Raw genomic sequence first — 11,472 nt, forward strand, 5'->3', positions numbered from 1 at the left:
AGGGGATTTTTTGTGTCGGGGAAGAGAGCGGCTTGGGCACTTCATCTTCTCTTCTGTGCACTGCCAAAAAGGGCAGAGGTCAAAAGTCAGGGCGATTGGAGAATTCCGCGCTGCATGCCGACAGATCGGGTTTCAAGAGTGGGGGAGGGTTGTGGATCACCCTAGAGGGATAGGTGCCTGTGTGTGTGTGTGTGTGCCTGTGTGTGTGTGTGTGTGTGTTCTTAAGTACATATATGTATGTGCTGTCAGCGTGCATGTGTGCGTGCTCGGCCTCTATGTGCACATGTACGTGTTTATGTGCAAGCTTGTTCGGGCAGCCCCTTTTTCTTTCTTTTTTAAACATCTTGTCACAGCTTCAGAGCTCGGAGCATTTGGAACTTTCTCTTGATGTTTACTGCTTTGTGGGAGTCGTTTCTGGATGGAAACTCGCCCATCATAAGGCAGCACCTAAACTCCCTGACCTCCATGTCACATCATACGCACTTTTCAGACATCTATGCCAAAAATGCCTCAGATCCATTTTGGGGTCATTTGTCAGACCAGGAGCTCTGAAATGAAATGCTGTGAAGGAGTGATGTGTTTTATTAATGGTTCGTTCTTATAGGCTGCTGAGAAAATACTGTCATTTGGCTTTTGTGACAAAAACAGACAAAGTAAGTTTGACAGATGATTATGTAAATAAATGGTGAAACTCTTCTCGTCTTATTGCAGAATTTTGTTTTTTATTCTCCAGAGATTGAAAAACAAAATGAGAAACAGATTTTTCAATCAAGAATAATCCTGTAAAATAATTTATGATTTTCCATTATATGCATTTACGGATTACAACTTTTATTTTATCGTTCATGTTGTCAGGGAAAGTAATTTACTGCATTTTTATGGTGTTTACCTGTTTAAAAAAGTTAAATAATAAAGTCAATTTCTGTGAAATAACTTTTTGTCAGTGTAAGCTGCATATTGTCATTTAATAGACGGTTGAGAAGTTTCCTCAACAATGATTAAAGCAATTTTTCTCATTAAGGTTTAATGATTCCAAAGCTGCAGCGTAACTGAAGGACAGCAAAGAGCCTGTGGAGAAGTCACTCATTGATGAAATCTTTCTCTTTATAACCAACAAAACCAGCACATCGGCCAGTAAGAGTTTAAATTGCCGACTCAACCGCAATCAATCCAGAGAGACGCGTCCTGGGATTAAACATTTAACAGAAGGTGCAGTCAATCAAAGGGTTTCAGATGCTAAGGAGTACAGACCTCAGCGGCTCGCAGCTCCCATTGTGGTCTTTGTAACTGATCATTAACGAACATGTGTTCCGGGCCTCCAGTGGCTCCCGGGGAGCCCGGACTGATCGCCACAGCTGTGTTTCTATTGTGCTCACCCGCGGTGTCGAAAAATAACACAACAGCCCCGCTCCGGCTATGTGCTGGAATTTATTGTATTTACTATGCAAGGCGTAAAAAAAAGAAGCAAAGGTTCGGAGAAAGAAAATCCTGCAGAGGTCCAGCACGTAGGACACGTTAAGAAGGATAACGAGAGACAGAGAGAAAGAGAGAAAGAGAGATTTGTGTTGGGTTGTGTAAAAAGTTTCTGCAGGGATGATACCGTTACATGAAAAGCTGAGGGGAGCGTGGAAAGAGAAGGTGATGTGAACTCTGTCGGGAATCGCTCGGTTAATTGCTTCACTGGTGAGACTCATATTCTGTGATAGGGCATAAACAGAAATCATAAGAAAGCTCTTTGTCAGCTGGTTTGATGCAACAAAGAACACTGGCCGAACTCCCTTATGACACTTGCTTTGCTTTATGTTCTGCTCGACTTCACAATACCCCGATTGTACTTTTATGCCGTTGGCACTTTGCGGTTTTTTTGTCGCGGGGAGAGGAAGTGCTATACTTTCACCGTGCAATGACAGGCGCACCCTGAACAAGTCTCCCTCTCTCAGCCCTGTTGGCTCTTTCCTGGGAGACTGACCCGGGTCAAAGAATCAGCAGAAAACACACAAAACTAATATTGTTCACGAGAAGTGTATGTAAATTCATTTAATCGCTCAAACAAGACGGACAGTTGGAGGAAAAGTGGAGGCAAACACGACTTAAAGCCACAGAACTTTATCTTAAATAAGAGAGGAGATCCTATGAAAGGATGCACAGGACATATTGAATTGAGACTGATGCAGAATATAATAGAACATCAATAGACTACGGTGAGTTTAACTAACTCCACATTGCTTAAAGGGGCTCCTCGATTTTTTTAAATAACGGTCAACATTCAAGCAACAGGAGCCGAGACGAGCTGTCGTAGAGTCAAGCTTCAAAAGTGCTGACTCCTACATTTCCCAAAATGCAACTCAGCAGTGTCATTCATTAGAACTTCTTCCTCACCTAAAAAAACTAAATCTTTCAAACTCCACACGGCCAGTTCATGACACATGAAACAGTCTCAAACCAAGAAAGCTCGGGTAAAAGTCTAAGAGAATTGTCATTTGAAGAGAAAAGTATAATGTAAGAATTTGCTGCATGTCTGGATGTTTCATTATGTGTGTGTATGTGTGTGTGTGATGTGTGTGTGTATGTGTGTGTGTGTGTGTGTGTGTGATGTGTGAACATATATGTAGGACTTCCACAATCAATCTGTGTCAGCTCTACACTTGAAGGGCTTTTGTTTCACACTCAACCCTTCACTGTTCCAAATGAGTGCTGATGTTAGCACCTGCAAAAGCAGCTCACAACCCCCCCCCGACACACACACACACACTGCCTCCACTTCTTCTTCTACACGTGCAGCGCCGACACAGCCGGTACATTCAGGTGTTATTTACAGTATCAGATCCTTCACTGCCCTTTTTTCTTTATCCTCCGCTGTAGTTCTTCTTTCTCTCCCCGACACAGTGAGGGATTATGACCGAGTGCAAACGAGTCATTGATGGATCGGATGGTCTGAACGTGGGGCTTGACCTCCACGCCCCTGCTTCCACTCCCTGGGCTGCTGGAGTGTTCGGATCAGGTCCGGCTCTCAGGCCCTAATGGAGGACGACTCGTTTCGAGGGGCCGAGGTATCTTTTGATGCCGGGGCCCCGTTAACAATGTGTCCTTTCTGTGACTGGCTCAGAATTGGCCAGCAGGGTTCCAGCGAGAGGGGAAAATGTAAACGGGGGATTAGCCCGACTAATGGCCCCAAGTTGTCGTTGATGTTAATTAGCGTTAATTAGGACCCCCTTCATTTAGCAGGCCGGACTGAAAGGACGGGACGAGCTGCTGGTGATTTCACAAACGTCCCCGCTCATGTTTGCGCACACGTGGTCAAATTCCCATACACACGTTTTCACACTCGCACACACAGGCCCGGGCGCTCTCTCGTTAATTTCCCGTGTCTTGTCGGTGCTCGCGCTCGCTCGCTGACGGTTTCCCTCTGTTTGTTCTTTGCTCTTTGTCAGAGGCCATTTGCTCCCACTACAATGACCCCCATTCACTGGGTTTGATCTATTCAGCCTCCTCTTCTCCACTGGTCAAGAGAAGAAAACCACCATTCCACCTCGACTCTTTGCACAGTCCCCGAAACCATGCGTGCCCCCTCCCCACTTGTGTCCACTGATTCAGTGGCAGGACAGTGGAAGGATTTGGGATCTCTTTGCTCCCAAAGTTCCTCCACTGAGATATAATCGTCCACTTTGTTGGGTCGGTTAACCTCGTATTGTCCCAGGGGCCCCTCAGAGCTCCGATAGCTGGCTGGTTACACCCCCCCCCCGCCCTGGTGGTGGCAGCTTTGTGCAATACATACGTGTTCAAACACACGCACTCACATTCAGGAAACGGGTGACACTTACACATGCACACAAACACGGAGTGCGGACTACCTGAGACTTGTTTTTACTTTGACACGCACGGCCACCCCCTTCCAGCGGGCTCGCTCTCAGGCTCCACGTCCCAGCAGGATTCGGTGGTGTGAAATGGGGGGGCCCACACTTTGCTGCTGCTGGGAGTTGAGAGAGAAGAAGGGGGTGAAAAAGAAGAAAAAAACGCTTCTCCCTGGCCAACACCTGGTATCACTTTATTAACCCTTGGCTGTCTTGACCCTTGAGAGCCAAGGAACAGTGGGGCCAAAGGGGGCCCGCAAGGGAGTGAGAGGTGGGGGGGTTGGAAGAGGAGAAGAGGTGCAAGGGGTGTGTGGACGTCACTGCGCAGCCTTTGATGGGGGAAGCGATGGTCCTGCATCGGAGCCCCCGCAATGACTTTACCAGTACTGCGACCCCCCTTGACCCGGACAACCCCCCCCGTGCCCAACCCAAAACACCACCCCTCTCTCCCTGCAGCTGCCGGCTGCCATTGGTCCGCCTTGGGCCACTGTAGCGGAGGGAGAGAGAGAAGGAATGGACAGAGAGAGAGAGAGAGAGAGAGAGAGAGAGAGAGAAGGAAAGAAGGGGAGAAGGAAGGACTGGGGAGCAGCGCGAAGGGGCTGTGCAAAAAGGTCAACTGTTGGTCAGAGGTTTTTATTGGCGGCGCAGGAGGGAGGGAGCCTCGAGTGGGAGAATGCGTTAAAGACCACCGTCTGAGATTTTAACTGCAGGGAGGGGAATCTGGCCTCTTTCCACCCCTACACACGTTTAGCAGTTAGAGAGACAGGCTCCGAGCAGACCTGTGTGCCAGCGGCCTAATGTTTAGAGACGCTAAGTAAAGGGATGCCCCCCCCGGGCGCTGCAAGGTCATTTCAATTTTAACAACTTTACTGCACGATTTCGGGGGGGGTTTTGTATATACGGCCTGTTGACCGGAGCTGCACAGCAACCGGACATCGCTCTGCGCGTCACATGCATTTCTTACTCGGGGTATGGAAGATCTCTTGGGTCATGTAATTATCATCGGACGGTAGGCCCTGAGTGAATTCCATCCCCGCGACGTCATTCTGGAGGATTAGTGCTGATCCAATCAGAGGTTGCGATCAGTCCAAGGCAAGTCTGAAAACCCTGTATGAGCCTCTGATTAGTTTCTGGCACAGTCAATAGGGATTCATGATCCACAAATAGAACCTGTAGGAACAAGTTAGCTCCTCTGACCTTTCCTCAAAATCACCATCAAGATGTCTGCGGACCATCGGTCAGTCTCACCTGAAGATACGAATCAATTTATAATTATTCTCTATAAGTGGGTATTATTGTTTCAGATCAAAACAACAGATTAAATAGTTTTAAAAGCAACTCACGCTTTCCCAAAGTTATGAGGATACTTATTTTATCCTTGGCTCAAAAACGTGCTTTTCTTTTTGTTGCGTAAAACGGTAAATGTTCTATATTTATTTTTTTGCTGCATTCTGTAACGTTGATGTAAACCAGTCACACACATTCATTCAGTCCATCTTTGTGCAGCACTTTGTTTCATCACTTATACGTCACCGTCGGATCTTCACTTTGAAGAATGATGAATGGGCCGAGTTTTAACACTTCAATTCATCATGTGAAGAAGGTTCCTCTGTGTTGACCTGAGCTGAACATGTTTCTGTGACATCAGCACACTACGGACAACACGGCTGGTATGAGACCATGTGTGTCCAGAGGTCAAACTGTAGAAACAAGGAGATGTAAGAGATTTAAATATTTGATCTGACTCATGACTACATTTTTTTAAGCCTTTAATCTTTTAAAACTTAAGAAGAATTTTTTTAAACATGTCATAAATCTTTAAATATATCCAAATGTTTGCAAACAACAAATACAAGCAGCAAATCCTCTCCTTAGCTTGATGGAGAATTACATTTTTATATTGTGATTTGAATTTTCTGTTAACCAAGTAATTGTTTTAACAGATATGAACCTAATCCATTTAAATTGTCTTGGTTTCCAAAACATTTATTCAGGCAGCTCCGGACAGATTGAGAGATTGTTCAACCCACTCAGGAGTCACTTGGAGTTAACTGAGGAGTTTTGATTTTTAGCAGTAATTTCTACGTGCCTTCTTATCTCAACTTGTGTGACCTTGCAGGATAAGTGAAGTCTTACATCTGTCAGAAGACACGAGTCCTCTCTGAGATGCACAGCAGTTGTCGTGTCTCTGCAGGAAAACAGATGGCCGGACCTCTGTGGGGCCAGGCGGTCGGACCCTCATCCAGACCGCGCTCCACGATCAGGAAGACGTTGTGAAAAACAAAGTTATCTCCTGACTCACTCCCTGCAGTGCAGCGTCAACCCTGCTCGGCTGCAGCACCGCCCCGGCCCGGCGAGTCACAAGGGGCTCAGCCTTCAGCCAGGGTCCAGAGGTTCATTTATTGCCTGATCGCATGACCGCGGTTTGAGAGTTAAAAAATGGCTGTAAATGTTGCATTATGAAGGTGGAGACTCGGGGTCTGTCTGAGGAGCGCGCGAGCAAGACTGCGTGTCTCCTCTGTGGAAAAAGAGAATTAGTCATGATTGTATCGTGTTGTTTTTACTGCAACGTTCTTGTTTGATACCTCATGAGGAGAAGATAGATAGATAGGATCAATACGCTAGATACGATCAATAGATAAGACACGATCGATTAAATACAATGGATACGTTAAATTAATTAGAACAATAGATCGATACTTTGGGTATCAGACGCAATAGATATGATACGATGGATATGATTCAATAATCGAAGGATACGATTGATTAGATTCGATCGATTAGATTCGATGGATAAAACAGGATAGAAAGGACATACAGGATAAGATACCATGGTTATGAAATGAAAAAAGATCTGAGAGAGAGACGTAGATGAAATATGAAAAGATGACAGAGAGGAGATTTCACCTTTCCCCCTCTTTGTACCACTCTCTCGCTCTCTGTGTGTCTTTTTTCCTTTATTCCTCCGTCTCTCTTTCTCTCTGTAGGCATCTTTTTATGGAACTGACATTCCTGGAGTGGTCGAAACAGAAGCCCTTGTTTAGAGGCGAAACCCTCCCACCCTATCCCCTTTTTTCATCTTCCTAGTTTTGGAGCCCGGGGTCAAAGGTCGAGACCCCCTCCAGCTTCAGAGACATGTCAGGTCATGCAAGCCACATAGCATTCCCTGTATAGCCCCCGCCGCCCTGCCTCCCCTTCACCCCGGCAAAAGGCCCGCTGCTTCTTAACAGTGACAAACCCCCTTACACAAGAGGTGTGAGAGTATGTACGGCTGAGTAAGCGTGTGTGACATTTGGAGAGATAGTGAGTACTGGCGATCACTTGAGGATTTTATGTCGTCGAAGGCCGTTCTGGAGATGTTATCTGTCTGTGATTTTCTCTTTTTAAGGACCTATTCTCCATGTTCTCACACTGGGATTCATCTGCAAAAATAAATAAACACAAGATGCCGGCCTGTGTAATAAATAGTTGAAGTGTATTAATGATGTTTTTTGAGAGGAAAAAGCAGTTATACATTTTTACTGTGTGAAATGATAAAACCCAGAGTTCATCTGTCAGGATTCTAAGATATCGGTTGCTGCTTTTGTGAAACACGCACGAGCACTTTAATGAAATAATGCACGGATAGGAAAGAAAAGACCATAAATTAAAGTGGAGCTGAATTAAAACTGTCAGGAAGCAATTAGGACCACACCATAATTCCTCCAGCCGGGGGGCCAAAGTTGAACAGATAGCAAAATACGTGTCAAATGAAAATAACCAATTTTGGGAGTGTATCGCTGCCAAATGTCAAAGGTCACGAGACTCGGTGGGGCCTTCGCCGGTGTCCTCTCTGCTTAGTCAGCAAATGGAACCAGAGCCGTGATCCCACAAGAAATGAGATGAAAAATGGCTTTGAGATACAAAAACAGGGCTGAGATGGAGTGCAGAAAAAAATGGGCGACCCCTTGCAACGGATAAACAAATAACTAAATAAATCCTGGGGACACTGGGGGTGAGGGAAGCTACCCCCGAGGGGTCAGAGCAGGAACAGATAAATCTCCTCTAAAGACGCCATGCTTCTCCGCAGTTAACCTCTTAATCAACCCCAATCGGCCAAAGGAAACAGCGCTGACTTTCGAAAACTGTCCTCGCACATTTGCACAGTGTGAACTCTGCTTGTGTGTGTGTGTGTGTGTGTGCGTGTGTGTGTGTGTGTGTGTGTGTGTGTGTGTTTGTGCAGAGAGAAGAGGCCATTCACTTCTTCTTAATGAGGGTTTAATTACAAAAGGGACACGCTGTGAAGTTAATCATCAGTGTTTCTAAAGGAGATTCAGTGAATTAACTTCTTGTCAGCTGTGAATTGAGGTGATGTAGCATGAACCGTTTTAATGCCATGTGTTGCGTCACACACTTTCCAGTAAACCACAATAGACGCCCTCCCTTGTGTGTCCATCGCCGGGGCCGCTCTGGAGCTGCTGCATCGCCGGTTAACCTCCTCTGGCCACAAAGGCCTCGGGATGGTATCTGCTCGCGGGTCACGCAAGACATAGGACCTCCTAACAAACATGTCATTCTTAGCTTTGAATTTCTATTTCGGTGAAGCGCTCAGGTTACATACCTGCTCACTTGATGGCTCCTTTCCTCTGTGGTGTCGTATTTAGCTCGGGCTGAAACCGAGCGTTGCATTGTGGGGCGCTGGTGTTGTCAGGCCCGTCCATAAATTAACAAGCAAACCAGTGGCCCCCCTGCGTTTCCTAGGCCATCCGGTGCGGTCATGTTTACCCCCCCTTGCCCCCCACCCTGACACCCCTCGTGTGTCGGAGCCTCCGTGCACCAGCTGGTCCGGCCATCCATCACCGGACATCAAATGCGAGTGGCAAACAGCGCCCGTGCATTTATTTAAGCAGAGCTCGGCCGTAATCAGTCACAGAAAAGTTGTTAAATTCAGTGTGCGGCCCTCTCCTCCCGGTGTTGAACTTTCTGACGGAGCCATTTGGCCTTCGACACCCGCGTGAGCCTCGGACGTTACATGAAACAAACCTTGCAAGTGCTGTTTGACCCGGGTCGACTTTGCAAGCACAGGTTATGATCCTGCATTCGAACAAGTGGAAAATGCATCATATGTTATGGCCGAAAACTTGTAAAAGGGCAAGATGGCAGTTTCTGAAAGTCTCTTCCAGTGAGAGAAAGGAAAGGAATCCTCACAATACTTTGTAAAGTTCAGTAGAATCTAATGAGGATCCATTAGTTAGTCAAATATCTTTCCAAATTCTTTTCTTGTGCGAAAATTCCTTCTTTTTGTTTCCCCCTGCTGATGATGTCAAGGGACAGTGACACAAAGAGGGAATTATGCACTAAAAACTCTACGGCCCCGGGGGGGGGGGGGGGGGGAATAATCGCTGGATTTGTCTAACTGAGCCGGCTGAAGCCTCATATTAGCACAGAGTGAGGACGGTGGATTTAGTCCTCACTTTATTTCCATTGGAGTCACATTAGAGACGGATTTCTTTAATGGCCCCGAACAGGAGGAACAATTACAGCCAACAAAAGCAGCTTCAGTGCACATATGGTCATGTGAGTGTTGTTTGTAGACAGACTTGAAAAAAAGGAAATTATCCTTTACAGTAGTACATCACAAAATCTGACGTCATTTTTTTTTACAATGGTACATCAAGAGTTATTTACAGGGACCCACAGAGTTTAATAATCAAATTTAGAGGTCAATTCTTTTCTCAAAATAACCCTTAGCTGTTGTCAGTTTTCAACTGTCAATCAAACAACTGATGCACAACTCTCGGCTCCAACCTACAATTATTTCCACCGTTTATTTTGAATTATCCGATAAGATAATTAATCATTTACTTCATTAGACCGTTAAACTTTCCCAGAGGCCAAAGTGATGACGGTAAGTTCAAAATTAACTCAAAAGTGTTTTTGTTTTTTTAACAGCACTTAGATGTCGGAGCTTTACTTTGAAAGATGATATATGTGCCGAGTTGGACACTTTTCAAATTGACCAGGAAAAGTTAATTTGTGCAGAATAAGTACACAACTGAGAATGGAGATTTACAGGTCGCAACTTCTGAACTGAACGACCCTTTTGAGGGAGAGGAACAGATGAAGATTGTTGTAGTTCAACATTTCAAGTAGTTTTTAAGAACCTGTAGAGCCCTGAGCGATGAGGAGTCTTGTTCTGTCTGACTCCAAACTGCTCAGACATGTGTCACTGAGATGTGAGATCTTCAATAGAAGGATGAAACTTTTCAAGTTCTCCAGCTAAGAAAAAGGAAACATTCCTCTTTTCTTTACCTTGAATCTGAGTTAAATGTTTGGAAATGAAACCCTGAATGGATTTAAAATGAAACAGGATGTGTTAGTTTTTTTTTTTAATAAATAATTAAAAAAGCACAAACCCGGTGAAACGTCCAGCAGATTGTAACGTGTCTGTAACTGCGGGTTAATGAGTGGACATCACTTACATTACTAATCCTCAGGTTGATCCTCATTTAATTAACCCCCGTTTCTCCTCGGTGAGGCCCTGCCCCGCTTGTCTAGAGTTACACTCTAATTATTAGGCCCCCGAACCCTCCACCCTCATGAGGTGCCCCCGGTCACTTGCCCACAGCTCGTGGAATCTCCTAATAGCGAGTCACGGGGCTAATTGGGAGACAGGTAAGGTTACATGTGACAGCAATTAAGGCGAGCGCAGGGGCCAACTTCATGGCCCCCGGCGAGCCAGGCGCTGCACTCAGGACTCCTCCGCGAGGTTTAGTCTTTTTTTAGCGCTTTCTTTGCAGGACTGGGAATCACAGTTCCTCCTTGGCTTCCATAGCGGAGATGGGGTTATGGAAATCGCCTTTATACGCACATGGATGTTGTTGTTCTTTTTTTCTCCCGGCTGCTGACGCACGCAAGTTATATAAATATAACTGCGATGAATATGATTTATTGATCCGATGTTTCACTTTTCTGTGACTTCACTTCTCCCCCCCGCTACTTATATTCTTCCATCTGTTGCGTCTGTCGTTGTGCGCTTTTTTTATGCGTAAAAACGCAGCCAGAGAGAGGATTCGTTCGGGGAAGTGTTCATCATGAGGATATTTAACTTCGAGATTAAAAAGGAAACATCTCAATGAAGTCGAGTTTCTTTTTTTTCATCCTCTCCGCACATTGTCCATGTCATTGAGAGGGGAAGTGTGAGAGCGTGTCTAAACACATTATCGCCCCTGAAACCTGCGGTCCCATGCAGCACGGGGCGGTGGGACACTCGACCCCCTGGCTGCCGTGGTTTTTGGAATTACCTTCACATGACAAATCAACCCACCCCCCTCCCACACACACACACACACACACATCCCCCCTCCACTATATATCTGGGGGAATAATCACAGTCCCCGCTGCTCTCGGCGTGAAAAACCCCATTAGAGAACAACACTGTCACTGTTAATTACCGCAACGGCCTTTTGTGCGCAGGCACAGACTCATAAAACACAACAAACCGACAAAATCAACAACTTTCTCGACTGGTAAAGCATTTAGGGTTGTGTTGGTGCGGAGTCTGGCACCTTTTGTTGTTGTTGCTGACTTTATGGAGACGAGGAGAGACTCACTTCACGACGAGAGACATTTCTGGAGGATT

Source organism: Pleuronectes platessa, chromosome 10, assembly GCF_947347685.1.
Source record: "Pleuronectes platessa chromosome 10, fPlePla1.1, whole genome shotgun sequence".
NCBI lineage: Eukaryota > Metazoa > Chordata > Actinopteri > Pleuronectiformes > Pleuronectidae > Pleuronectes > Pleuronectes platessa.